Genomic DNA, 20,315 nt, shown 5'->3' on the forward strand with positions numbered 1-20,315 from the left:
AGGCAGATCTCTGTGAGTTCGAGACCAGCCTGGTCTACAAGAGCTAGTTCCAGGACAGGCTCCATAGCCACAGAGAAACCCTGTCTCGAAAAACAAAACAAACAAACAAACAAACAAACAAAAAACCAAAAAAGAACAATTTAATTGCATAGGAAAAGGATAATAGAAACATGAGTCTTTTTTTTTCTCACCACTATACCAACGAGGAAGAAACACGAGTCTTAAAACTAAAAAAAAAAAAAAAAAAATTGCTCTCTTCATAAGGGGCTGTGAGGATGCAGAGAGAAAAAAGAAGGGAAAGCTTTTATCACAGAGCCTGGGAACAACATAGTAGAGGGATGCTGTGGAATGCAGATGCTCAGGTTACTGACACTTTCCTAGCTGTGAGTTCAATTATCTAGGTCAGCGTCCAGCCCAGGTTCATCTTGTATGTAAAATCTTTTCTAATGCTGTGTTAAAGTTATATTTATACAGAGTGGCCCCTTACAAAACGGGGCAGAGACAAAGTAGATCTGCTTTGGAACTCTGGGAAGGTGGAAGTTACTCATGAAGTTGTTTAGTCTTGAACCTAACTTGGAAAAAGGCTGTATGCCTTGCAAAGAGCTGGAGATGGGTCCCAGGGCTTTACAGGCATTGAGATGCTGTCTTGAGTTCCAGGAACTTGCCTGGTTAGAATTTATTCTATAGTCCCAGGGGCTGGTCCACTGCACATAAATGAGTCGATTGATTTAATGCCACTTGTTTGTGGATCCAGCCCCTATTGGCAGAGCATTTTCTGGGTGTCAGCCCCATCCCTTCCCTACCACTCCATCTAGCCCCCCCCCCTGCAGTTGCTAAAGGGGAGCAGGCATGTGCCAAAAAGTAAACAGTGGCTTTGTTATCAGTGAGTTCAACGTTTAGAAGGTCCATCAGTTGTTTGTCTGGGTCTCCTTAGAAAGCGCTTGGGAGGTAAAAATAAGACAACTTCTCCATACTTGGATCGTCAGAGTCGCACGTTATGTTTTATCATTTTTTTCTTCTTAAAAATCTCTGCAACTTTCTGTCCTGCTCCTTTGATGCTTTTGCAAAGCAGAAGCCTTGGCTGCTGGGACCCTGTCTGTAACAAGTGACAGAATCTCGCTCAGGTTTCACCCTATGGCCCAGGCTCGCTTAGAACTCGAGGCCATGCCCCTGCCTCGGCTTTCCGAGGGCTGAGATTACAGATGTGCGCCACCACCCCCGGGAGACTTCTCTTTCGAACAAGAATGACAGCTCCACCGGACGCTTGGAGGTCAAGACAAATAAAAAGAACGCGAGACCGCGTGCAGTCGTCCTACGGAAAAGACTTTTAGAAACGCTGGGTATTAGTGCCCTGGTTCCGACTTGGGCAAGCCAGGGGTTTCAGGAAGGTTGTGGCGCTGTGTTCCTAAAATGTGGTTTCCTAGATGGAGCTGTAGCGCGGTGGGCGAGGAGATGATGCGTTTACTCAGCGTTCTCCGAACAAGGAAAGGAACAGAGGAGGAGGAGGAGAGCTGAAAGGCTTATTCTAGCCCAGAACGCCAACAAGGGACAGGGGGACCACAGCGAGCGCTGGAAGTCCAAGACGCAGCGGCCGTAGAGAGCCGAAGACCTGAGGGGAAAAACCGAGGGCTGGGGCAAGAAACCCAGAGAGTGCACCGATAGGGCCTCTCCTCGGGGCGTGTGCTCCTGTACGCCAAATGATTGGTGAAGAGAAAGTAGCAGGTAAACCAGCCCTGCCGTCTTGCCATTGGTCAGTAGCTTCTCTATCGGTCAAGCTATTGGCTAGCGCGACGCGGAGCCAAACGCAGATTGGTCTGGATTGTCCGCCAAGACCGCTCGGCTCGAGCGCTCCGATTGGCTGGCGGGAAGAGGCAGGTATCCGGGCTCCGCGGCTCCTCCATTGGTGGGCGGGGAAGGGGGGTTGGGCACAGCGATTGGTGGGCGGGGGGCCGGGCCTGGGCCGGCGGGGAGCGGATTGGTCGGAAAGTAGGTTAGTGGTGCGACATTTAGGGAAGGCAGAAAGTAGGTCAGGGACGGAGGTGCCTGTTTACCCGCGCCGGACTTGCCGCCGCCGCCACCGCGGGATCCGAGTGCGGGTGCGGGCGCGGGCGCTCGCGGCGAGCCACGGTGAGTGTCGGCACAGCTGTGGGCAGCCGCCGTCCCGGGGCGTCCCGTCGGGGGTCGCGAGCTCCCGGGCCGGCGCGCCCGCCCCCGCCCCCGCCCGCGGCGCAGCCCGGCCGCCTGGATCCCTGCCCGACGTGCCCGCTGCCGGCCTTAAAGGGCCCGTGCGACTCCCAGCCCCCACCCGGCCGCGGGAGGCTGCGCCCCTTAAAGGCGCCGCGCCCGCGCACCCCCATCTTCCCTGCCTGGGCTGCGCGGCGGGCGAGGGAGGGCTAGTGGGGGCTTCGGGAACGCGGTCGGTGGGCGCGCCCACCTTCCCCGTGCGGACGTCTCCACCTGGCCCGGGAGGGGGCGGCCCGCAGCCTCTTAAAGAGACAGCAATGCCCGGCGGTGGCGATGACCCGAGCCCGGAACGAGCTCCGGGATGCATCCCCGGGAGCTTCTAGGTCCCTAAAGGGATGGCTAGGACGCGGGCAGAACGATGCTTTGCAGCGCCTTCCCGATCAACCCCTTGGCACTTCCCTCTCCGGAGCCTGGTGGGGGCAGGGAGGGCGTCTCCGTCGAGTCTGGGCGTTCGTGCCTGCCCGTCCCTTCTGCCGGTCATGGGGCTAGCGCGGACCCCGATAATTCCCTGGCGGGCACGGACCAGGCCCACTCCAGTGTGCGGATGGCCGTCGGTCCTGCACCGTCCGGTATTCGGGCGGCTGTGGAGGATGGATGGGTCATTGAGTCTGCGAACAGGTGCCCGATGGCGTGGGACAGTGTCCTGCGCCCGAGTGGGCGTCCAGGAAACCCGCGGAGGTCGCAGCGAGGCTGCCCTCAAATGCGGGTTTGATAGATAATCGGGAAAGAGGAAGGTTTCTACTGGAGATTGCCCCGGCGTTGACAGTTTGGGGAGATCGGATTTGCTGGGAGAAGTAGAAAGTGAATTTTACGAGACTTGGGGCCACAGGGCAGCTAACCGCGGGGGGTCGCTGAGAGGGTCTCGATCCGGGCGGGGTAAGGAAGGGCTGCGTTGGACACGGGTGTCTGTTGTCAGGTTTGTTCTGACCGAACTGACATAATCACCCCACACCTGTTCCCTGAGCATCTTAGGCTCTCCAGTCCTTTCGCTCTCACCTAGCCTAGTTTTGGCCCTTTGGCCCTTTCAGTCACGGCTCCTCTCCTGTCTTGTTACACATTTCAGCAAAAAAATATTAGTTACGTTTTCTCATCCAGCTTCCAAAAATCAGATTCTGTATTCACGAGCAACTATTTTTTGACAGTACCGGTGCTGCCAAGATCTTCGTGTTTTGTTTTTTTGTGTGTCTTTTTTTGGGGGGGGGCGTTGTCCAGGAAAACAGATCATTAAATGCCTTTTTTTGCACAACTTTTTCTTTTTTTGCTTATCATTTGTCCTTCTGTCATTTGCTGCTGTGCCCCCTTTCAGTCTATTTTTACTTAGCAACTATTATTTTTATTCTTAAGTTCCCATTGATACCAGGATCTGTCAATTTGGGTTGGTGGATTTTCTAATTAATGTACCAGTTGAATCATGAGCTTAAAATAATCGTTGCTGCTCTTGAGCAGTTTTGAATATTCTCAGACTCCCTGTGCTTGCATGAAAGGGGGAAAATCACTGCTGTTAAATTTGATTTCCATACCAGAGAAGTTCCAAAAATATATATATATTTTAAAATACAAAATGTAATCTTTCGGATTCTGCTTTGTTCCTGGGTTCACTTTATTGCTAAATCTTTAAAATGGTTTGTTGGACATATTTAGAAGGGTTCGAAATTTCCTAGGCAGATTTGAAGTTGAGTGTATCAGCGGAAGCTGGATCTGTAGTGGCATTTTGTTTCTATCTTAGACGTCGCTGGTGAATAATGATAATGTTAAAACAGCAGTTAAATTTGTACTTTGTTCCAATCTCTGCTGTTTAAAATGGGAGAGGCTCCGATAAGGCGTGGAAGAGCAGAAACCTGGGTTAGAAGGCAGCTAGACTGTAGCCCAGGCTCTGCCTTTTGGAGCCTTCCTGGATTCTGTTTGCCTCAGATAGAAAGTCTCAGACAGTTGAACTAAAGGATGTCAAAGGTTTCTACCACTCTTAGGTTCTACATGCCACTAAATATTTAATAGATTTGAATTAGGGTAGGTATTTACCTCCTGGAGCTGTCAGAACCTTTGAGCGAAAGTCCTGTCTTCCTGGAAAAGTTAAGCTGATCAACAGATGGTGTTTAGAAGGATCCATTTCAAATGAATTATAATTGATGACGGATCACCCGTATCTCTGCAGTTTGCAGAAGAGGTTTACGTGCCATGGGGCAGGAAAAGGAAGTGGCCGTGTTTTCAGATTTATCCCTTCCCATCACCAGCCTCGCTGGGATTCATATACCCGAAAATGGAGAGACATGGCCGCATTTAACAGTGCTGCATATAAGTATGAAAAAAAAAAGGTTTTATCTGTCTTTGGTGGGCAGCCTGTCTTCTATTCATGAGCGTTTATCTTTCTGTGACTCTGCCATCACCACTGTGGTAGGGGATGTGAAGATTAAAGAGCCCTCACCACACACAGCCCTGCAGCTTTCAGACAGTGACTGCAGTGTTATGCTATCTGAAGTAGGTGTTTGCAGGGGAGATTAGAGAAGAGAAAGCCTTTTCTAGACTTTGAGGCTGAATGAAGAGCTCAGGGATACAAGCTTGCCCTCCTCTGCTGGTCTTGCCCGTCGTCATAAGACGCAGACTGACTCTAAATAGCCTTTTAAATGACCGTCTCTCCTCCCTTCCATCCACCTGCTCTGACTTAAGCGCCTCAGCTAGGTTTTCCTTTTCAGAACACCTGTCTGCTCTCCTCCTGTCCCCTCCCCGCTGCTTCTCAGTGGGTAGAAAACATTCCTCTTCCTACTGAAGCTCTCTTGCGCAGGAGCCCCTGGGTTCTGGTGTCAGAGGGAGATTGTGTGACTTTGGACAAGTGTTTGACTTCTCTGACCTCGGTGCAGTCTGGCTGGCATAGTGACGATGCCCTCCTCTTGGAGTCTGTGAGAGGATGGCAGGACCTGATGCGGGTCAAATGCCTAGCACACAGGACGCCTTTCCTCAGTGCCAACTGCCACTCCCTCCCACCTCCGCCAGGCTCCTGTCACCAGAATGTCCTCTGTACTGTTTGCCTTTGGGCTCCTCACCAGTGTCAGAAGAACCTTGGTCTTGATTCAGGGATAGGAAGAAACAGACCTATTGGGAGCCTCTTGGACCCTAGGCAGTTTCCACGTGTCCATACCAGGCGTCCCTGAGTCTGGATGTCCCCTTGCTGGGTGCCAGACTCCCCTAGAGCTGAACGTTCTCCTCTCTGGTGTTTCTCCCGACTTTCTTCCTCATACTCGGTGTCATTTCTAAACCTTTAATTGACCTCCAGGTCGCTTTGGTCCCCTCGCGGCTTGATCTCACGTGTCTTTCTTCTCTGGAAGTCACCCCCTCCTTCTACCTTTAGATGACATTGCTTTCTTGATCCTCTTTCCGCTTCTGCTGAAGGTCAGCATCTATCTTCTGTTGCTCACATTGCGCCCGCCTCACCTGGAGTCCCATCTCTAGTCATATCCTGCTTCCTCCCGGTTTTGCTATGGCGGGTCCTGTAGCTAGCTCTAGTGGCCCCTCCCTGTAGGGGCTGTGGGGGTTACAGGCTTGCAAAGTGTCTTCAAACCTAGCATCACTCCCCTGCATCAGCATACCACCTAGGAGCCTAGGACCCTCATACCCTTCTCCCCCAGATGTTCGACCAGGCAGTTTTGTTAGGTGGGTAAGAGTCCCAACTGTTTCCTATCTCAGCTTCTGCTTTCAACCTTCATACCTGACGGCCAACTGGCTTTTTCTCTGTATCCCGACATCTTCCCTATAGGACCTACCCCAGCTCCCAGAGCTGCAGTGCGGACTGGATGAGCTAAGATATGGGACATTGTGTCAAGGTCACCACAGTTTGAAGTGGCTCAGTGGTGTTCCTCCCCCTTGCTCTGCCAGGTTCTCTCTCATGGGGAACTCTCCACATCCAGCCCACATGCTGGCCCATACTCCTGCACACAGGACTGTCCAGCCAAGCTACGGGGTGGTCCATCCCAAGCACCAGCCCTAGGCCTGGTCCTCCCAGCCTCCCAGTCTTCATAGCCACTCTCTTCTGTTCCAGCTCGGGTACTTGGACCTTTAGGAGCTGTCTTTGTCTTGACTTTCCCCACACTTGGCAGCGGTGTCCCCAGCCCTTGACCCTTTTCTAGGATGATAGGTTCTACTGTGTTCTGTATCATGTTGGACTGTCCCTGGGACTCTGGCCTATTTGCCCAGACTGAGCTCTTTGAGGAGAGTTCATTTTGGTTCTTTCCAAATAATAGACACAAGAGGCTTCCAGGATGTATTTGTCTGGTGGCCATCCCAGTTGGAGACTGGGGGAGAAGGGATGGACACCGCAGAGAGGTCCTGGGAAGGAGTGTTTGAGTCTTAATAGGGGGATGGCTTCAGGGGACTGCTGAGCGCCTGAATGGGGGAATGCCCGGTGCGGGATGATAACGGCAAATGCTGTTTACCTGAGTGCATGCTGTCCTTTTAAAATTCTGTAAACTCCTGTTTGTTCTGCCTGGGTAAAGAAGGTTCTGTCTGATTTAATATTCCGGTTAATATTGTTTTGGTCATACACTGAGTAGACATTTGTATGTATTTATCCCCTTCACCACTGTTTCAGTTGTGGGAGGGACCTGGACAAATTAGTGAGCTTCTTTGAGTCCGATTTGCTTCAGCTGAGAAAGAAGAATAAATAATTATGGCAGTAGTAGCTAACATTAATTGGGCATTTTCCATGTGCCCGTAAATGTGTTGCTTACTTCAGGCTTATTGATTTCACACGGTCTTCTCTCGTGAGGTCACACTGCTGTCCTTATCTGCGGCTCTGTAAACTGCTCAAGGTTACCAAATGGCAGGATGGGCCAGGATTTGTCTGCCTGGTAGACTCCAGAGCCTGCTGGGAGGGACAGGGTGTTAGATCCCACGTCCCAGACATCAAGCTAGGAGCCCTCTAGCCTTGCAGAGATTGGGAAGCAGTCCCAGCTGTTGACAGCATGGCGTGTCCTGTCCTTCCAGCAGTGCTGGCATCCTTGTCTTGGCACAAGAGGGCCGTCTGTTTGAATATTATCTCAGTAGCAGTTACAAGGGCTTGTGAGCATCCTCCTACACCTGCGACGTCAGTTTGTTATCGCTTGCTTTCTCCTGCTTTTCTGAGGCTCTCATGCAAGCCCCTGCCGCTCAGCCTCTTCCTCTCCAGGATCCCTGTTTGACATGAGCTTCCTGAAGGGACTCCCTGACACTGGTCCTGTCAGAGACATCTAGGAGCTCTCTCCAAGGAGGAGACTTCAAAAGTCTCTCAGCTTTGTCCTCCTTATCCCAAAGACACGCCCCGCAAGCCACTGCTGTACCCCAGCCTTGGTGGAGATATATATGTTTTTAATGCCGGTTGTTTCCTCTGAATACATTTAGATAGCGAAGGGAACAATGTTTTATGTGAAGAACCTGTTACATAAAAAATGGGTTATATAATGTTCAGCTGTATACCCCCAAAGGTAGTAATCACTGACTCTGGAGCAGCTCAGCCTCTGATTGACAAGTGTGGAAAGGGATGCCCTGCCCCGAGTGCTCTCCTGGCTGGGGATCTGGAGCAGGCTGGGTGGGAATGGCCCTGGCCCTGGCCTGGGTGCTGCTGTGAGAGGGGCTGGAAGTTGCCTTTTACGAGAGGAGATGCCGTGACATCCTGGTGACTTCTGTCTCCCTCGTGCCAAGCTGCTTACTCCTCACTTAGACCAATACCACCTGTTTTTGCTTTTTGGCTCCGCTCTCTACTCCTTCGCCTTTTCTCTATTCTGTACGACCAGGCAGGGCCTTCTAGGAACAGATGCCCTGTGTCCAGTCTTCTGGGCCTCTCAAGGCTGCCTCTGCGCCTCCAGGCCATCCCTGCTCCGTCCCCAACCTCCATTATTAGCCAGTGCCTGAGCTTCCCTGCTGCTCGTCACACTGTGTCCTGGTCTCTCCTGTTGAATGTCCTAGCTCATGATCTCTTGAGCAGAGAGGCCTTCCTCTCGCCCTCCCTTCCTCTGCCTGCCTTGAATCGCTCACCCCAGCTCCCTCCTTTTGCTGGTCAGTCATTTATTCCAAAGCAATGCTGTTTCACAATTGGCCAGCAGCCATCTCCAGCCTAATCAGAGTGGTCAGTTCCTTCCCTTTTCAATAGTTTGATGCTGAACTGTCTCCCCCTCACTTCCCCCTCACTTCCTGCTCTCTCTCCACTCCTCCACTCTTTCAGTGGGGTTTCCTGGAGGCTTCCAGGTGAGTAGCTGTTTTGAGCACAGAAGTGACCCAAACAGGCTTCTGCTTTGTGTGGAAGAGACATGCAGAGGAACCAAAGGGACTGAAACACTAAGGAACATTCACACTGTCAGGGAACATGCTTTAGCAGGGTCCTCAGGGAAGACCTCACTGAGATGAGTTGAGCTGAGCTTCCGAAAGATACAGGAACATTTTCCATGGAGGAGGGTCTGGCAGGTACCAAGGTCCTGCTGTTGGAGGCAGCTTGATTGCCCAGGGAAGTAAGAGCTGCTGTAAGGGTCTGGGTTTCTGTGGCCAAATGCTTTCTCTCTCCTTTCTCTTTTCAGGAGCCTTGAGCCCAGAGTCAAAGGCCTGAGCATAGGCATTAAAGCATTTGCTCCTATCACTTAGCTAGTGGTTCGCTGTTCCCTGCTTAGAAGGCTCTTTGTGAAATGCAAGGCATTGTTTATATGCCGTGTCGCATGCAAACAAGTTAAGGGTTTGAAGGGCTCCCTCATATATGTACTGATGACAGGTGCCGTCGCCCCTTACTGTTTTTATTATATTTAATGCGGACTTCTGTATATTGTTTGGTATGCATGCTCATCTTCAATGTTTTAAAAGTTTATTTGTAATGCAGTTGATGGAAGCTTAGTATAAGTTTGTCTATATTTAAAAAAAAAGGCAACCAAGCTAAATAATGGTTTGGTTCACCGTCAAGCTCAGGAAAGCCACTTAGGGACAGCTGTAGCCAAACCCGTATGGCTTCGTTCTAAAGCATGTTAGCGTTAATTAAGTGTAGCTTGCGAGGCCGTCGTCTGTCGTGCGTTACCGTTATTTACTGCTGGCTCTAGCTGCTTATCTTAGTCATCTCTGCTGGTTTCCAGCCTGTCAGAAGGCTTTAGGAAGGAATTTTTTCCCTAACCTTTCTGCCCCGAGAGTTGGTCTGTTGTTTTATAGAGGAGACAACAGAACTCAGAGTGGAGGGCATTGCGAGTCAATGTGGTGACGTGCTAAGACCCTTCAGGAGGAATATTCTTTTTGGAACTTCCAAAAAGTTCCAGGATTCTGTAACTGAGAACGGGGTCTTCTCAGTTACAGAATCCTGGGTATTTAAAGAGTAATAAGAAAACGAAACATGACCTTCATCGTGTAAGCCTACTTTGAATTGGCCCCCTTCAAATTCTTCTAGAAGTACCTGGCAGGGGACGAGGGGAGCTTAGAAGCTCCCTTGGCTGGTGTTCAGCAGTTTTGCTTCCACAACTCCCTCCTCCCCCCCGCGCCCTATCTGTCTTTCTAAATGAGTTGAAAGGATTTTTTTCCTAGAACTTTTGGTCCTGATAGGAATTGTGTGTTCTTGGTCATCTAATCTCCCATATCATTATGTAAATCACCTTTTCTTTGGACTCTTAGGTATAAACACGGTGACTGGTTTGTTTGCTTGTGAAACACACTTGTGAGAACGCTCAGGGCCGGGGATGAGCTTGCAGCCGAGAACAGAGCTAAAAGAGTGTGGGATCCAAAACAGTTTTAAATGTTAAATGCAAATCTATTTTCAGTATCCTGCTGGAGGGAAGGAGCCCAAGGCTGGGGATGATGGAAGCAACTTCTGCTTCAAAGGAGGAAAGGGTTTTACCATGGGGGAAAAAAACCATCCTTTCACCATGCGCTGCCCCTCCCTTCCCACTCCTGAGTCCTGCTTTTGGCATCCTGGGTCACTCTGCCATTTGAGACATTTGATATTTAAGTGACGTTCGTGGCTGAGCTCAGCTGGCAGTGTTGAAAAGTGACTGAGGTGAGCGAGCTGTACCGTCTGTCCTCAGTGCGTTCTGAGCGAAGGATTGCCGCACTGGAGTGACAGGGCACTTTCAGTGCTGCTCAGGTCTGGTCAGCTGTGAGCCGCGTGGTCATTGTCACCCCCTCACTGAAGGCACAGAAGGAATCTGTGCAAGGAGACACCGTGCTGGGATCTTCACTGTGGAGCTGCGGGTTGCATGGAGCCTCACCTTCTTCCTGGGGTGCCAGAATGTGAGCAGGAATGTCACCTGCTTACACCCCGCCTTGTCCCACGACCAGCCGCTGAGCTGGTGTCTGTACAGATCAGTTGCTCAATAAATACCTATTTATTTATTTATTCAACAGGTGGATTGAGCTTTGTGAAAACCCCAGATGCCCCTGCCTTGTTACAGGACATATGCAAGGGTTTGTTTGCTCTTGCATGTACTTAGACGAAGTCTAGGTAGCCATTCCTTTGGGCATCTGTGTTTTTTGTATTCTCCATGTTGGCTGGAGATGAGTACCTTTTTCTGATGAAGGAGTTAGCTGTTCACCTGACATTCATCTTGTGATGTCTTTCCTTGACTCCAGAGCATAGCTTAGCAGTAGCTGAGCCTCCTCAACGGAAACAACACTTGCTGTACATTTATTCGGGTATAACAACATGTCATTATTTAGTCAGTGGATGTCCGAAGGGCTATATGCCAAGCACCAGACTAGATGCAGGGCAGATCTGACTTGTTTTGTGACCCAGGAGCCTGCATGCAGTTTTATTTCATGAAAGAACATCCCGCGGACTGGGGAGATGGATCATTTGTAAAATACAGGATGAGCACCTGTGAGGACCCGAGTTCAGCCAGCACACCGACGAGGGTAGGGCTTGTCCTTCAGAGGTGGCTGTGAATGTGTACAGAGAATTCAAAGCACAGAGGTGGGAAGGATGAGAGGGCATGCAGAGGTGAGCTAACCTAGAGGGAGGGTTCTAACGTGGGAATTGAACTTTGGAAGATTCGTCGAGGCCTGCCTGTGTTTAACCCACTTATATGACAGGGAAAAAGGGAAGTCAGTGGCAAGTCAAGGTTTGCCTAGTGACCATTTAGACCCAGCTGTCAACTCCATGCCTAACGTCATTTGAAAGGAGAGTTCCTGTTGATGGATTGCCCAGATCACATGGCTAAGGCTGTGTCTATGAGGGATTGCCTGTTTTGATGACTGATTTCAGGCACCGTCCCTAGGCAGGAGAAGCTCAAGAGCGATCTGGCAAGCAAGCGCGTTCCTCCATGGTTTCTGCCCGCAGGCTCCTGCCTTGACTTCCTTCAATGATAGATCATGAACTGGAAGTATAAGAGGAAATAAAACCTCTCCTTCCTGAGTTGCTTTTGGCCATAGGGGTTTACCACAACATCAGAATGAAACCAGAACACCAGCTGTGATGGTTAATATTGACTTCTATCTGGGGTTGGGGGGGGGGATCTAGGATGTCCTAGGAACAAGCACACTGGTGAGGGTTATTTGGGTTGGCCTCTGTTTATGTTGACTAGTTTAGTTAAGGGAGGCCCACTCACAGAGCGTGGTACCATTCTGTGGGCTGGAGTTCCAGACCGAATGAGAAGGAGAAAGGGAGCCGAGCGTAAGTATTCATCTCCCTCTGCTCCTAAGTGTGGATGCCATGGAACCAGCTGCCTCTCAAGCTCCCTGTCATGATGGAATTATGAGCCAAAATAATCTCTTTCTCCTTTAAGTTGCTTTTGTTGGTATATATTTTAAAAATCAAGTGTTCACCATTATTATCATTACTGCATATGTGTTTGGATGCACATCCGTGAGCATGCATGTGGAAGGGACAACGTTGTGGAGTCACGTCTCCCTGCGTCCCACTTGAACTCAGGCTATTAGGTTTTTGTCATTAGATAGCAGGTGATTTTTTTCCCATGGAGCCTTCTCACTGGCTCCTTGTGAGTTTTTACTATTTGTTTATTATTTTATTTTAGCACAGCAACAGGAAAAGTAAAGAGACACCTATCAGAGTAGTTGAGACTGGCAGACAGTGAAAAACCCATGAAATTATGGTGTTATGACATGCTAATACTCCTTAATTACTCACGCATGAGCCTTGTGTGAATGTTGCAGTTACATTGGAGCATAGAGGGCTACATGCAGCTGAGGTCTGAGTGGAGGGAACTGGAAGCCCAAGTTAATTGACAGTTATGGTAGTTGGCATGGCTGTTATCGGTTCATCTTTAGAGGTCTGCAGCATGCCAGCATCTGCCAGCATACGTGGCTTTTAAGTGTGTGATCTACACTGCACTGCGACCTGATACCTCAGTCATGAGTCCTTCAGAGGCAAAGCATCATGTTGGAAGGCAAATGTTTAAAAACAAATACGTTTTGTCTGTAGGGAGCCCTGGAGTAGGATTGGAATAGCCTGCATTCTAGGCTGCTTCCACTCTTAGCCACCATCCCTTAAGCAGATCACTGATGTCTCAGACTGAGCCTGATCGTCTGTTGAGCTGGTAAAATAATTCTTATCCAGTGCTTCTCAGCGTGGGTGGGTCTGATGCTCGAGAGAGATAATGGAAGAATGAAGGCTTTGAAGTCCTAACCAGCAAGAGTGTGCTGGCCTTTACAGGTGTTGGAGCAAAGCTGAGCCCCCTCCAGGGCGGGAAGAGGTGGCGCTGTCCACTATGTGGGTGCTGACTCAGGCTGCTTTGTTGACTAGGAACATTTTTGATTTTGTTTGAGAACAGGGTCTTGTGTGCCCTGAATGGCTTTGAATTTTCTGTCTACCTGAGGATGACCTTGAACTCCTGATTTTCCTGATTCCAGCTCCCAAATGCTGAGATTGCAGGCGCGGGCCACCGCCCTCTGTGCGGTGCGAAGGGTTGAACCAAGGATTTTTGTGCATGCTGAGCAAGCATTCTGCCAGCTGACCTGTATCTCCAGTTCTGGGGCCATGCTTTAAAGAGACTTACTCTTTTGTACCCAGAGATGGAGAGCCGTTCACCCAGACAGGGATGAAACACTTAGATATAGATAGTCACTTGAATGTTTTCTTCTCTCGGAACGTCTCTCAGCATAGTGACGGACAGCTCCAAACCAGAAAAACAGCTGACTGTCCAGGCATTCTTGGATGGTTTTTCTGTCCTCGGGCATTAGGCAGAGCTCCAGAAGAACCTCCATTAGCCTAGGATTAATAAATGAGCCAGCACACTGTCCAGGTAATAGCCAGTTGTAAAGCCTGTAGCTGCCACGGTGTAGCAGAGCCTTTCTTGGCGACCTGCCAACTCTTAGCTTCATCAGCATAATTTATGCATTCATATGTATTAATAGTGGTACCTAGCCCTTGGCTGTTGACATATGCCAAGCATCACGCTGAGTGCTGACTAGGACGTTCACCTCACTCTTCATGACAGTCCTGTGGGGTGGGTGGCATAGGTCTCCTCTTGCTAGGGAGTCTGAAGCTCAAGGGGTACCTCCGATAATGTGTGCTGTATGGAAAAACTGGAGTTTAAACCCCAGTCTTACTTGAGAGCCTTCTTTTTTTTTTTTTAAACAACTGCCGTCTTTTTTATTTCTTGAACTGCAGAATGCTTCCCCTCTCAGTCTGAGGGCTTCTCGCACCACAGTGGGGCTCGGGACCCCCCCCCTTTTTTGGCTTGATAGATGTATCACCACGCGGTGGCCCCAGCTCACTGTGGCTCTCTTTTCTTCACTGATGTCCTGCTGGCTGCTCGGTGGCTGGTGAGCAAATGGATTCCAGTGATGAACACAGCAGAGAGACTGACTCTTGCCAGCTATGCCAGCTAGTCCATAAGGAGCAACTGGACAAGAGATGTCTCTAGGTCTCTCAGAGTGGCTGGGCAGTGTCTAGTCCACTCGGGGTTCTGGGTGATGGTCTTAAAAGCTTTTTCCAACAATGCTATCTAACATTCCCGACCGATTTGCTAAGGAGTTTTTATAGGCAGTGGCTCGTTTGGTCTCTGCGATGACCCGGGGAGGGAGACAGGTGTTAGGGAGTCTGCATGTGTAGACTGGGGGGTTATTCTGGAGGGTGTGAGTCACTGTCCAGGGGCCCCACAGCTGGGCAGTGGCAGACCTAGGCTTCCAAGTTGCATTTCTGACTAGCTTCCATTCTACCCAAGCTTACCCAGGTTTCCCCTTCCCCTTGTTTGTTAAAGCTGTCCTTAAATGTTCTGTATACTGTATTTAGAAGCCTACAGGACCTGCAAGAAGGATTGACTTGATGTGCTGTGTGCTATACTGTTGCAGAATCGTAAATAAAAGATCACCTGACTGCCTCTTGTCTGGGGTTCAGCCAATGCGATGCGTACCTCCCCAAGGTGACACACAGTATGCACACGTCCTTTGCGGTAGATTCCTGAGCCAGAAGCCTCCTATCTTAAAACAAGATCCCAAGGCTTTGACAAAAAAAAAAGATCCCCCATGACAGAACATGAAGTTTATATAATTTTTTAAAAGAAGTTGACCATGGAGTTCTTGGTCAGGAACACAAGCTCCTATGGTAAGTTTCCATGGAGACGTTCGCCTTGGCCCTCAGGTCAGCTTGCAGTGCCTTTGCTGGAAATGGAAAAACTGATTTCCTTTTTCGTGTTCTCTCAGTTTTCCTCTGATCAGGGCAGAACTCGCCTTTGAGGTCCTGGTGATCCTTTATTCAAAAGATTTCCATGAGATAACACAGAATGAACACTTTCATACACAGGTTTGGACACCCTTTGAAGTATTTAATGGCTATCAAGGAGCGTTACTGGGGGTGTGTAGAACTGGTGTCATTCAAGCTACTTGGGCTTGTTCTTCTGTTAAGGAGACCCACAGACCCCATACTCCCACAATAGCTGAGCCCAGGTGGAGGGCAACTTCTTAAGTGCCAGTTCAGAGTGAAGGGTGTTTGTTGAGGCCTGGTGTCTTGGTGGCTGAAGTTAAAATCATCATCTTACCTTCTCCCGTGGAAAGAACCAAGGTGGGAGAGGTCCTAACGGTGGAGAGGAGCTGGAACATTAGGGAAGATGGTAGCCAGCCATTGCAGTGGTAATAGAGGGTGGTTGGTAGAGTCTGATGTGGAAGAAAGCAGGGATGGTGCCAGGATCAGGGACCAGAACCTAGGCAGCCATCTAGAGGTCAGGGTAGTTCACTGCTCACAAACTCAGCAGCCAGTTTGTACCCAGGCATCAGAAGGGGCTCTTAATAATCCAAAAAGACTAAAGTTGTCAGCAAGAGGAAGTAAGTTTACCAATGCAACTGACTTGGTAGAAAGGTCCCTTGCTGAGGAGTCAGAGACCTGTGTTTGAGACGGGTCTTCCACCTATGACCTTAGTAGAACATTCCAGCGAATGTTTTATCATCCAGAAGAGGACTGTGATGGAGTAGTGTGAGGCTAACGGATGGGGACCACTCTGCACCTGCATCTCCATGGGAACGGGTGGAGCATCTGTGCTGTATCCCAATACTCCACCCAGTGCTTGGCACAGGCCCATTGCTGAATGGAGCAGGGCTATTGCAAGAGGTGGAAAAGGCATGTGCAAAGGAGCTCTCCTCCTGCAGTCTTCCCTTCATGAAGAAGGATTCTGAGACTCTTTGCTGACCAAGCTGGCGAACCCATGTGTAAAACCCTGTAGCTATTGAGTATCAGAACTAACGTTAGAGCAGCTCTCAACTGGATGGCTCAAGACTCCTCTGCCCGTTCCACTGTGTGGGTGACAGGAGATGACGTAATTGAAGGTAGAGTCCACAAATGGGAACCAGCTTTTAAAATGACCTGGCCGAGCTGCTGGCCTTACTAAGTCCACCCAGACTTGATTTCCTGCTTTAGAATAATCAGGTGCTCTTATAAAATTCCTTTGATTTGAAATGTGGTTTATTCAGAACTTTTGCTTTGAAGAAACAATCTAGACAAGAAATCATAAAAATGAGCTTCGTGTTCTTATGTGATGGGAACACCCATCCTAGGAGTGGTGGTGATTAGATTTTTTTCTGTTGGTAAATAAATTGGGGTCCATCAGGTTAATTCATTTTGTTGCTTTTTCCTAACTTTATTATTTGTTTTATTATTTATTTGTTCACCAAGGGTGAGCATCTTGCTGGGAAGTCTGTGCAGTGATTGTGATGGGTTCCACTGCAAGGAAATGCATTATTGAACTTCGTCACAGAATGTTCCCATCTCTTTCAAATTTTCATTAATAAAAGGAGGAAAGGGCACCGGAATATTAACAGTGCTTCTCACCTTGTGGAATTAGAGCTGACTTTTATGCCCATTCTCCTACCGTGTGTTTTTTTTGGTTCAACCCTGCATGTATCACTTTCATAATCATAAAAGGCAAGGGAAATTAGCCCTATAAATAATAAGTAGGTTCATATTTGTAAGCCAAACAATTTTTTTTTGTTTTTGCACCTGTCCTGTGCTATGAACTCTCAAGTACTCCCAGACTGATCCAGACTCCGTCCTGACTAAGACAATGGGAACATGTGTGGGGTCAGATGTCTCTCCTGCATGTTAGCTCAGAATTGGGGCCTCTAATGCATTAGGAAGGATGTCCAACAACTCGCCTGTGATTTGGCCACGCTGACTGCAGTTGTCTTAAAGAAAGGAGTTCTGCACAGCCCTATTCCTTGGGTAAACCAATCTCTCTCTCTCTCTCTCTCTCTCTCTCTCTCTCTCTCTCTCTCTCTCTCTCTCTCTCTCTCTCGGCAGGGTCTCACTGTGTTGTGCAACTCTTTCTTCTGCATCACAACACCCTGGCTCCTGCACTGGGGATCAGCTGCCCCTGGCTCTTCCAGGTCCCTTCTATACCTGATCTCTCTATTCATGCTCAGCTTTGATTTTCTGGTAGTGGCTTCTGAAGAGAACTCATTGTGGTCCTCACCTCCCTACAGCTTCCCTCCCTGCTTTGTCATTGCTTAGATGAGTGGCCTGAGCCGTACCGGAGAGGGGACACTTGTAGGCACTGACTGGAGGCACCGAGGCAGCCACAGACCTTACCTTCAAGAGGGCATCCGGCTGCCCATCCCTCCTTGAATTGGCCTGTACGTGGCACGGCAGGCTTAGCCGTGGCTCTCGGAGGGGTCTGGCTGGTGTCTGAAGTCAGCTTCCGGGCTGCCATTCATCTGTTGAGATCCTGTAGTGTGGCAGTCTCTGCTCCAGGTGGTGGCTGGGGTGCAGGGATGAGCCACTGACCTAGCCTTAGCTGGGAGAAGATTTTAGGAGAGAGGAAGCTAAGCAGGAGTGCAATGAAGAAGATAATTACAGGCTGTGAGACTGGCCCCAAAGGAGAGATAAAAAGTGTCTGTTAATAGTGGCACTGGAGGGCCAGACTTTGAATGGGAACCCAGGACTCTAATTCCAAGGCCTTGCTCCTCCCCACTTCCCTTGTTGGTGTAGAGCAGAGCTTCTCAATCTTCCAATGCTGCAACCCTTTAATGCATTTCCTCATGTTGTGGTGACCCCCAACTGTTGCAATAAGGCCACTTGTTTGTTTCGCAACTGCTCAGCCCAGAAATAATCACACTGAAACCATATTATTCGCAACACTGTTTGGCCAATAGCCTAAGTCATATCCTAAACTAACCCATCTCTATTAATCTGCGTATGGCCACGAGGCGGGGCTACATGGCTTCTCTCTAACTCCTCCTCCTTCTTCCCAGCATTCAGTTTAATTCTGCCCCCTCCCCACGCCTACCTAAGTTCTGCCTTATCAACAGGCCAAGGCAGTTTCTTTATTCACCAATGGTATTCACAGCATACAAAGGGAAATCCCACATCACCCAACCATAAGATTATTTTGTTGCTACTTTATAACTCTATGTTTGCTGCTGTTATGAATTGTAATGTAAATATCTGATCGGCAGAATATCTGATATGCAGCCACCAGAGGGTTGCAACCCACAGATTGAGACTCACTGATGTAGAGGAATGAGACTAAGGTACCTCTCGGGAGGACTAAGTTGCTTCAGCAACCTGAGCCAGGCCAGGCCTGCAGATGGAGAGTCTCAAGTTGAAGGCATAAGCTAGCTTGGCCATTCCAGGTGACTGTCTCTGAGCTGCCTCGGGTAAGTCGCTAGCTTTTCTGAAGAGCAGTAAGCTGGTCTTGATGTAAGAGTCCAGATTAATGCATGCAGCGGCTTTGTATGAGGCAGCCTTGTATCTTCTCTTCCGTTATTTTCAGCATCTAAGGGGGCTTAGATAGTATATTAGCTGGTGCCTTCAGGGCACTGTTTTCAATGAACTCGTCCTCTGAACTTCCTCTTTATTCCCAATCCCTCTCTTGGTAGCTTAGATTCAGGCCTTCAAACAGACTGAGAAAGTATTACCTTGTTTGTCGTTTCTGAAATTCTGGCCACTAGTGCTCAGAGATCTTTGGACATCACTGTGAACAGAGCTTTAGGTACCCAGGAAAGCTTGAAGGCAGGCCAAGGTCAGTGATTACCTAGAACATCCTCATGAAGTCTTCTAGATCTTCCTGTCAAATCTTGAGGCATGGCCCTTTGTCCTACTCTTTGGATGATTTGATTTCATTAGAAAGCTCTTGGACCCGTAGCTTTATGGAGAAACAACAGTCTTCTTCCTATAGGCGCACTGATGGGTCTTTGCTGGCTGAAGAGTAAAAAGCCTTTGTTTGAAGCTTATCTCATCATCTCATCCCTGTTTGATGTGGTGAGGAAGAATTGAAGCTATTCATCTCTCTTTCTGTCTCTTTAAAAATGTATTTTTAGCCTGGTGGTGGTGGTGCGCGCCTTTAATCCCAGCACTTGGGAGGCAGAAGCAGGTGGATCTCTGTGAGTTTGAGGTCAGTCTGGTCTACAAGAGCTAGTTCCAGGACAGGCTCCAAAGCTACAGAGAAACCCTGTCTCGAAACTACAAAAAAAATTTTTTTTTTTAAATTTATGGTCATTGGTTTTTGGCCTGCATGTGTGTCTGTGAGAGGGTGTCCGAAGCCCTGGAACTGGAGTTACAGATGTGAGCTGCCATGTGGGTGCTGGCACTTGATCCCCGATCCTCTAGAAGAGCAGCCAGTGCTATTAACCGCTGAGCCACCTTTCCAGCCCAGTTATTTACTCTCTTAAAGAGTTGGAGGAATCAGTTAACTAAGCTTTCTCACCCCCTTCCATCCACCTGCTGTAACTGCTAACTAGAAGTCATTCATGCAAGGATGGTTTGATCCCCTGCTGGGCTGGCAGTCTCTGCTACTGCCCACAGCTGATTTTCTTGGTGGGGAGGAAGCTTGTTGCCATTCATATTTGGTTATCCTTATCTTCCAGTAAAAATACATCTGTACTCACTGTGTGTATAAAAAAGATGCCCACAGAAGACCTAGGAGAGGATCAATCCATTGATAAATGGATTTTCTCCTCAAGATGTGCTAGATTTTGTTTCATGCTTTGCTTTCATAGTTCCTTCTAGTTCTCAGGATGATTTGGGGGTTCAGCTGTATTCAGCAGGAAGGGGGCATTGGCTCTGTATCTTCAATTTGTAGACTTGGCAAGGAAGCCTTTTGCTTCTTGCCTTTTGCCTGGGGCTCTGGGGTCTTTGGGCCCATCTTAGTCACTGTGAGAATGTTGCCAAGAGTTTTGGGGATACAGGTGTTGCTTAGCTTCTGGGTATCATTGCTCCCGTTTGGAATGGGCTGTTTGCATTCTTTACAGCACAGGAGCACTTTCAGACCTCCCTCCCTTTATGGGGTCAGTGTGTGGTGTGCATGCATGCGTGCAGGTTCCTGTAGAGGCTAGAAGTGGGGTCAGATCCCTGGACCTGAAGTGAGAGAGAGTTGCCAGCTGCCGTACATGGATGTTAGGAGCTGAACTTGGGTCCTCTGGAAGAACAGTAACTGCTCTTACATGTTGAGCTATCTTTGGGCCTGCACTGTGGCCTAGGAAGAAACGCCAGTGTTCCCAGACAAAAGAATGAAGCTCTGGAACTGTCCAGCTACTTGCGCAAATCCACTGGGCAAGGCAGGGCAGAGCTGACTGAATTGGAGATCACATAGAAGAGCATTCTAGGGGGATGAGAAGCACTGTCCTTGAAACAGGAGCTTGGCAGGGCCTTGTGCCCCTGGGGAAGGACAGGCTTGTGTTTGGGGGCATCTAGGACCAGGGGA

General features: G+C 49.2%; 1 protein-coding gene across 2 annotated transcripts in view; it reads left to right on the plus strand.

Annotated features, from left to right (window-relative positions):
• The first annotated feature begins 1,929 nt into the window (after window positions 1-1,929).
• Bmal1 (basic helix-loop-helix ARNT like 1) overlaps window positions 1,930-20,315 on the plus strand; it is a 101,474-nt gene continuing 83,088 nt past the window's right edge. For both annotated transcript variants that reach the window (XM_075971924.1, XM_075971925.1), the window contains exon 1: window positions 1,930-2,127. The gene's annotated coding sequence lies outside the window, so the exon portion shown is untranslated. The remainder of the gene's footprint in view (window positions 2,128-20,315) is intronic.

Source organism: Microtus pennsylvanicus, chromosome 5 (genome assembly GCF_037038515.1).
Source record: "Microtus pennsylvanicus isolate mMicPen1 chromosome 5, mMicPen1.hap1, whole genome shotgun sequence".
NCBI classification, from domain to species: Eukaryota; Metazoa; Chordata; class Mammalia; order Rodentia; family Cricetidae; genus Microtus; species Microtus pennsylvanicus.